This window comes from Solanum dulcamara, chromosome 10 (assembly GCF_947179165.1).
Source record: "Solanum dulcamara chromosome 10, daSolDulc1.2, whole genome shotgun sequence".
Lineage (NCBI taxonomy): Eukaryota > Viridiplantae > Streptophyta > Magnoliopsida > Solanales > Solanaceae > Solanum > Solanum dulcamara.
This window is the reverse complement of record NC_077246.1, coordinates 29,595,156-29,604,316: the sequence shown is the minus strand read 5'-3', so window position 1 is coordinate 29,604,316 and position 9,161 is coordinate 29,595,156. Positions and strand designations below refer to the sequence as shown.

The 9,161-nt window shown below is 39.0% G+C and overlaps 1 pseudogene; it reads left to right on the top strand.

Annotated features, from left to right (window-relative positions):
* The first annotated feature begins 813 nt into the window (after positions 1 to 813).
* On the top strand, positions 814 to 935 carry LOC129871814 (5S ribosomal RNA; annotated as a pseudogene).
* The last annotated feature ends 8,226 nt before the right edge of the window (positions 936 to 9,161 follow it).

Below are 9,161 nucleotides of genomic sequence, written 5' to 3'. Positions count from 1 at the left end.
AGTACGATTGACATGAAGTTAAAAATAGAAAGGAAAAGTAGACAAGGCAGGGTAATAGGTGCAGTTTGAGTTGGGCAGATGAGGTAAGTCCATCATTTTTTGACTATTGTTGATATTGGGCGCCCTGTGTTGTTGCGGTATGATACGATATGAATATATATGTTGGCCTTGTGAGGCATTGTTGGCATTTTTTGCGTGTAGGTGTTGATATAGTAAGAAATACAGAGGAAACTCTACCCATATTTTCTTAGAAATAAAAGGAGAATGGGATATAGGATTGTAATATATCTTGAAAGGTCGATACTGGTATGGTAAAACGAAGTTGGAAAACACTTGTAATCCTAAGAAAATGATTAAGAGAAGACACCTAGATCTGGATAGAACGACATATTAAGGCACCGACTGAGTTGATACACCGGAATAAACGTTGATGAGCTAATTACTGATTGGGTGAATGGAATGTGGCTTTAAATGCACTGCTACATTAAGGATATTACTTGAGTACCCGTGTTCAAACTGGAGTTGGTACTGTATATTGAGGATTCTAAGTACCTCATGATTGTATTAAGGTTTCGTACATGGGTAACCTAAAGTATAGGTGATGTAAAGGAAGATATGGATATAGCGCAATATACTAAATAGGATGGAAAGGACTCATATGTATTTGGAAAGTTAGAAATAAATAGAAAATGACATAGATACACCCTAAAGGGGGGAAGTGGACAAGAGAAGTGTAAGCGTAAGAGAAAATCAACCGACGCTATCATATGTAAATGAGAATGCTTAAACCTCAAACGAGATCCCATAAGGGATGGATGCGATCATACCAGCACTAATGCACCGGATCCCATCAGAACTTTGAAGTTAAGCGTGCTTGAGCGAGAGTAGTACTAGGATGGGTGACCCCCTGGGAAGCAAAAGAGGAAATGAAACACAAGTATCCGTACTTATTCCCTACGTCTACAAGTAATCCTAACCTTTGGAACTCTGATATTGATTGCTCGATGAAAGTATATGTTATGGCAATGGGATAGAGGAAATCTCAATATAGTCGATATAAGATCTGGAGGGAGGCTTTGGTTCACATTCAAGGACGAATGTTCTAAAGGGGGGAAGGATGTTACACCCCTTACTTTGGTACCTTGGAACGCTTCTTAAGCTTCTTAAGTTTCTGGGGAGGCTCTTAAGTTTCTTACAAGTTATCATGTGAGTCGGATAATCTATAACGCTATCAAATAACTCTAAGGAGGGGAGAATAAGATACCCCAATAATAGGGAAGGTTGGAAATAGGGTTATAAGAATCCAGAAGGAGTTGGAGGCCAAGTAATGGGTCGTAGGACTCGACTTACTCACGTACGCCACCGACTTGGACGTCTTGCATAACTAAGCTACTTGAGTGTACATCGAGCTTAAGTAGCAAGGGATACATAGGCTTGTAAAGTGAGATGAGATTACGAACCCATAGAAGAGAAATAAGGAGACGTAGCACCAACTTGAAACAAGTAAGTGATGAACCTACTTGGACTAAGTAGGTGATGCACCTACTTGGACCAAGTAGGTGACACACATACTTGAGGTGGGTTCCACTCTTCCATGTGGATTCTTTGGGTTGGATTCATGGATGAGGTGGTGCTCTAGAGGGCTTCATTTTCAGCATTCTAAACTTAGAAAAAAAAAAGAGAAAAATATAAGGAACAAGAGAAAGAGAGCCACGGGTTAGGCTCAACTTGAGGTAAGGCTCCGATTCCATTCTGTGAATTAATTATTTAAGGTATACTACGGTTATATAGCGGTTTTTAATAACGTAAAACTTCATTTTGGGGAAGCAAAGAAGAGATACAAATAGTCCGCTAATTTTCAGCATGTTAAGAGAACTTCCGAGATAAGTTTTAGCAAGGTATGGCTTGGTTCTCATCTCCCACGTTTTGGTAAGGTTTTGGAAATGTTATGAGGGTGTTAATAATGTATATTTAAGGTTTGTATCATCACCAAGCGGACAACAAACAGCCACGACATTTCAGCCGCGCTAGAAGAACTTCCGAGGCAAGTTTTGGCAAGCTTTGGCCAATTTCGGGTAAGGTAAGGGTTTTCCTTTCAATTTGGAGTTTATGGTGTGGTTATGGAGTGTATTAAACGTCTTATATGTGGCTGAAAGTATAAAAGTTGCATAAGGATGCTTGATGTTAGAAACAAATTGGTCGTTATAGTTAAACCGAAGTCAAGTAGTGTGTTGTGGTTGTTGTGCTGTGCTTGAAGGTGGTTTGATTGTGTGTTGCAGGGATGGAAAGTATTCTAAAAGGGGTTTATGTGCTTCTGGTTTCAGCACACTATCCCTGATTCGTGTGGTTAAAGGTTTTATGAAATAGAGATTAAAAACCCTATTTTAGTATCGTAGTTTTAAGCGAGTTGTTTGGAGTTTGTGTTGTGTAATGTTGAAGTGGTTTAATTTTATATATGATTCTTATTGTTGTTGTTGGTTGTCTTCTAAATTTTGGAGCTTAAAATGGAAGTTTGAATAAGGCAAGTTATAGGGGAGATGCTGTCCGATTTCCGCTAACTTTGGAACTGTAATGAACTAGTCTAAGGGAATGGATAAGGGATTGGTTCCTATGGGTAATTGGTGTTTGAATTACAAGTTGGAAAGTCGAAGTTCACTACCCTTAGAATTACTTTAATGTTAAATAGGTTCAAGAGACGACGAGGCGAACGTGTTAAGAGTAATCCGTAAGAGGTATGTGAATTTAATGTTTCCTTCTTTTGGCATATTTTGGCATAAGTATGTAAAGCTTATTCTTTCTTTTGACATGGTCGTTATGAAACAAATATATGAATTTTTATGATTCCAAAGAAGTGCCTATTTCTAGAGCCACTAGGATGGCCAATTTCTTGATTTCCAAAATACATTTTATTACGCTTTGATCCGAGTATACAGTTCCAGAAGTTCCATTTTGATGTAATCCATAGTGACTTTCAAAAGGTACTTGATATGACTCTTGTCTTGATTTTGAATTATAGCTTATTTTAATTATTCCATTGAGCCCCATAATATGTTTTGAAATATGAAAACAATTTTATAAAGACTATTTTGACATAGACCATCGTGACATCTAAAAGATATGCACTATGATTATCGCTCAATTTGTCTTATATGACTTGGCATCGGAGTTACGCTATCGAGTCTCTGGAAATGTTTTGTATTTTATATTATATTTAGTTGCTCACTACTCCACTTGTGGATGCCTCAATGCTTTTTATACTGAGCCCGAGCTAAGATTTATTATTATGCGTACTTCTTTGCATTGTTTGCCGTGCCCCGACGTGAAGGGGCAGGTACGACCTGTACATGGTATTTGTGGAGTTATGATGTGTCATGTACACATATGACATGATATGATCTGATATGACCATCTGATATGATATGATCTTTTATAGAGATATTCCCTTCTCTAGAGTTATGATGTGCTATGGTGCTTGTGATGGGGCGGCAACCACAATTTGTTCACCGAGTCCCATAATGAGGCTGGATATGGTATTTGTTTTCTGCATACATTATCTATGGTTATGAAAAGCATTTTGGTATTCTGGATACTTTGCTCATTTTTGCACTATCTATTCTAGTAATGTCTTTACTTATTACATTCCATACTTTACATACTCGGTACATTGTCCGTACTGACCCCCTCTTTTTGAGGGGGCTACGTTACATGCCCGCAATTACAGACTCTCGGTTTGCTGATTTGCTCGCTTAGGATATCCACCCTGTTGGTTGGCAGTACTCCTTTGTCCGGAGCCCTATTTTGGTAATAACTTTTTTTGTACATTTATACATGTTGGTTAAGGGTACGACGGGGCCATATCCCGTCATATGACTAGGTTATCAATCTATAGAGGTCTGTAGACTTGTGATGTGGGTTATGTATATATATTTTGGGCTTTATGTTCCGTGATGGCCTTAACGGTCCTCTTGTGCTATATCTGCTCTTATGCGCTCTCTAGTGACCCCTTTTGACTCTTACTTTTGTCTATTCTTCTAACACACTAAGTGGGGCTAAGGGTACATATGGGTGCCCAACTCGGCCACCAGTCACAGCCTATGGAGTTGGGTCATGACAACCTAGTGGCGAGATGATACATCTACTGCTGTGATGGCGGGATCTCCTACCTCCACCTCTGTGAGTATATATATATATGCATGCCCTATAGACCTCTTATAATGGACCACCTGGGTAAAAGTAGACCCAACTTCTATAAAGTGTTGTGATGCTAAACGAAGAGGCAAGTTCAATCCATCTATAAACCCCTAAATCAACTCTCGCTTGGAAGGAAATAATGGGGGAGTCTATTCATCCGACTCACGAAACTCAATCATATACTCTGAAACCAGTGAAGAGCCTTGCTGAGGACCAATAGATCTAACTGTATGATGAGAACCACTCGATGCACCCAAAACCACACCTTTCTATGGTGTATGCTCATCGAGATGTGAAATTTCCAATGATGGATCCAAATAGGCTAAGGTGGTCATAGATACAGTGGAAGCCCGGGTAGTATGCCCTGATGCTCTGGCCATGTCCATCGAAAAGCTCGTACTATCTATCTAAGGAGGAATAAATTTCAAGAAAGTATTTATTGGTTCACCAAATAATTTCACACGATCAGGAATCAAGAATGGAGTTTTCCTACAGCCTCCCAAAGATAGGATACAGATCTCTCTACACCGATCTGCAAGACTCTATCAGGCATTAGCTCTTACACCGACGATATCAACGAATCTAAGCTCTGATTCCACTCTATCACGACCTAATTTCTCAAGTCATAATGGAACCTACTATCATCCACCAGTAGGTAAGCCTAACCCCACAGTCTAAAACCATAGGCAATGGACCATCACAAGCGGAAGAAAAGAAGCGAATAATAATAAGAAAATAAGAAACCCTAAGATATGATATAGTCGGTAGTTGAGCTACTAAACTAAACAAGGAAGTACAAGTCCAACATAGGAGAAAATAGGCAACCCTGAACGCCAAGAGCTCACCCAAGTCTCTAAAATCCTAGAGCTGCTCTGCACGATGTCCAAATCAGTAGTGAAAACTCGTATTATAATCTGCAAGGTGCAAAAGTATAGTATGAGTACCAACAGGTAGCACTCAGTAGGCATCGACAAACTGAGCTCCAAAGATAAAGCAAGTATAAAGAACATGTAAGCAAGGAGCATATATCACAAGTAACTAACAAGAATAATACAAAAACCTATAGTAAGGAACATCAGGTACAAGAAAGAGAGAGAAAATAGGAAATAAGTAAGGACTTACCTGGTCGCGCCAGTCCAAGACCTAAACACGATGACACACGATGAAAGGGGGAACAACTAAGTGACACCCTACTAACAGAAGTAAACACAAATATCACATAAAGGCCCAAAGGACGTAACAACTAAATCCCTACACAAAAGTTAGATAAATAAGAACAAGGGCAGTAACTACCTTCAAACAAGAGACCACCCTTTATACCGCCACAAGTTTGCAAATAGTAAGATAATACTTCTCGAACCCCTGTGTGCCCAGGAAGTTCACTCACAAATAGGTAAACTCGCACGGCATACCATACTACCGACAGGTAAAAACAACTATGTTGGTGATAGGAAATGCATATATATATGAGAGTCATGCAATAAAACCAGCAGTACGATTAGTGCCAAGTGCATCATACCAAGATATATATACCTACTTTCAGTCCCGGTCAGGAAGTTGGACCCATGCACCTTTCTAGGATCTTCAAGGGGGGCTTGGGAATGCCCTTATATACCTTCCTAGTCTCGATCTAGGTCTTATATTAATATAGCTATCAATATGTATATCCGATCATCAAATTCTGCTCGGTCACGGTGACCGGAGATAAAAAGTCAAATCTATATAGAAAGGGTCAGAAATCTATATGACCGGGCCAATATTATAAAATGAGCGCATCCTCAATGCCTCAAATCAATATAATAAAATAAGCGCATCCTCGATGTATCAATTTAATATAATAAAATGAATGCATCCTCGATGCATCAAGTTTACTGAAAATAGTAGTAATAAAGGTAGTACGACCCCCCATTCAAAAATTAGTTTAAAATAATTTGGGTTACAACCTATCTTTTTCAAATCAATGCCAAGAACCAATGCATGCACTGGGGTTGACTATATCCATGAGAAAGTAATGATCCAATACAATGCATGCCATCACCAGCACCCAAACAATACGCACAATAACATAGATTAATGATTCCACAATCACCTTACCCTCTAGAGCATGCAAACTAGGCTAACAAATGTGACCGACCTCCAATCAAGGCCTAAAGCTCAACTTTACTCCTCTAACTCAATCATAAGGCCCAAAAGGGAATTTAACCCTAACTAGGTAACAAGGAGGAGGATATGAGGAAACAGGTTCTTAGCTAGTCAATCAATACCTTCAGATCCAACTAGGAATACAACCTTGAGATTTTGAACACAGCTAGCCTCGCTAAACGGCAAAAGAAAGCATAGGGGATTCTAACTCTAAATCTAGAAATGGGATCCAACAGTAATTCAAAAGCCTAACCGAATGGAAATCTCTACACCAAGGCTTTAAAATAGGTGCTACAATAGAGAAGGACACTAAGTCTAAGAAACTCCCGCTAACAACGGCTACATCAACTAAGTTTCATCCCAAAATCAATCCAAATATGTAAATCTGCCAACCACTATAAACATCAATCAAACCACTTAAAATAGGCTAATCACGGTGAAACTAAGGCATAATCAATAGTTCTACCCACTAGACTAAAAGTCTTATAAAATAACCTAGCCTAAGGATCACACCAGAACAAAGAAACAAGAAACTGGGAATTGAGCCTAACCCATCACATACAATCCAAACTACAAGCTATTTATACTAAACAACACCTTATAAAGCTCAATCAAAAGAAAAGAGACCATAGCCTACCTCGAAGCTGAACACACGCACTTTAAGTTCACTACCCGGTAGCTTATCGCTCAAAAATTGACTCCTAATGCCTCCACACTATCAAAATATTGATCACCCCTCAATTCAAACTTTTTGATACTAAATTCACATTTTTCGGAGACGGAACCAAAACCGGATGTAAAACGGAATTGTGGGACCCATAATGGAAATCCCAAGAACGACTTTGTGAAAAGGTTCTAAACACATTATTGAGCTTGTACCCCAAAATGGGGTACAAATCGATGCTCAAAATGAGAGAATCAGTCCAACAATTAAAATCACCATTAAAGCTTAAAGTTAACCTAGGGAAGCCCCTTTGGGGCAGAATAAAACTCACAAGAAGCTTCTAATCAATATTCTGAGCTCATCAATGGATTTCCCATGAAATTATAATGAATAAAGCCTCTTGAATCGCCAAATTTGGACTTGAAATCCTCAAGTTATGGTGGTTTAAAGTTGAGAGAAAAAGCTGAAAATAGGGTCTTTAAGTTGCCCGGATAACCCTTCGCGAACGCAGAGGTTCCAAGCCTGCGAACATGGAGAACAACACCATTTAACTCTCTATAAATACGTATCTTCATTCCACTGAATGCGGAGAACAAATGCTACACCAGAAAACCAGAATAAGGGCCAAGAGTCCCAAAAATTTGAACAAGCCTTCAAAAATCATTTGGAGTCCAAATGATTCAAACCAAAATTGAAAAACACTTGGAAATGATATTCCAGACTCAACGGCGCACTCGGAATTTTAATTTGAGGTCGTTACTACTGAATATGGGTCCCACTCCTAATGCCATTTTAAGCCAAAATTCCACAGCAAGCCTCAAGATTAGACCAAAATCCTCAGGAAGCACACGAAAGGTCATTCTAGACCAAACTCAATATTTCAGAGCTAACCGCACTGATGGAAATTCAATCCAACTGCTTTTACCAAGAATGTTGATAAAAGTCAACCTTAAGCTAAAGCTTGAAGTCTAAAATGCCTAATGGCTCAAACTCGCACCAAAAGGATCAGGACTCGAGCTGAGCATGCTTCTAGCTTTAAAAGACATACTGGAGCTGACCGCATTGACAAAATTTCAATCCGAGTGCATTTACCAAGAATATTGACCAAAGTCAAACTTAGGTCAAACTTCAAAGACTAAAGCGTCAAATGACCCCAAACTCGTATTGATTACCTCAATACTCATGTCGACCATGCTACTAGCCTAATTTAGCTATTTTAGAGCTAATAGAATCATTAGAATTCCATTCTGAGGTTGTTTTCTTAGATTTTTGACTAAAGTCAACCATTCAAACTTTAGAGCTCCAAAATAAGAAAATGGGCATAAAACCCAAATGAGCGACCAGGAAACCAAACGGTCAGTGTCAATAAGTCATAAATGACTTGGTGTCACTATAGAAAATCTCTAAATAATAAAAAGATCGAAAAAGATGAAAATGACCTAGAGGATCATTACACTCACCACAGTCTTTAGTGATAGCCATGGTCTTGAGGGGTAACTCTTGTTAGGGGTCAACTCCATGGAAGGGACTACAGTCTATGGTGCTCACCATGAGATGTGGTCCCTATCATGAAATTTTACCCTAATTTCTATCATTTATATGACCCCATATGGGCTGTGAAGATGAATACGACCCGTGATTGGTCTCGTGGTCTCTATCTAGTGTAAATTTTCTATTCTTTTTAGAGTTAGTTTAGGGTAGGAACATAAGGGGTGTTACAATATCCTCCCATTGGGATCATTCATCCTCGAATGATTACCAAGCTGGGAATTCACTCAAGGAATAAATGAAATGCTAGACTCAACCAATCAAACTCAAGGATAACTACTCAACTCAAGAAGGAACTAACGTCAGAGATTGGAATAGAAGTATTATCTTCAACGTTTGGAGGGACAAATAGATGTGGGTACTTGGCTTTCATATCCTCCTCAGCTTCCCATATAGCCTTCTCAACAAACAGATTTCTCCATAGAACTTTGACTGAAGAGACCTCTTTGGTTCTCAATTTATATACCTGACAATCAAGAATCTGGACAGTAACCTCCTCATAGGACAAGCTAGCTTTCACCCTAATATTTTCTATAGGAACAATGAGTGAATGATCCCCAAGTACTTCTTAATCATGGAGATATGGAGCACTGTATAAATGACATCTAACTCTGAT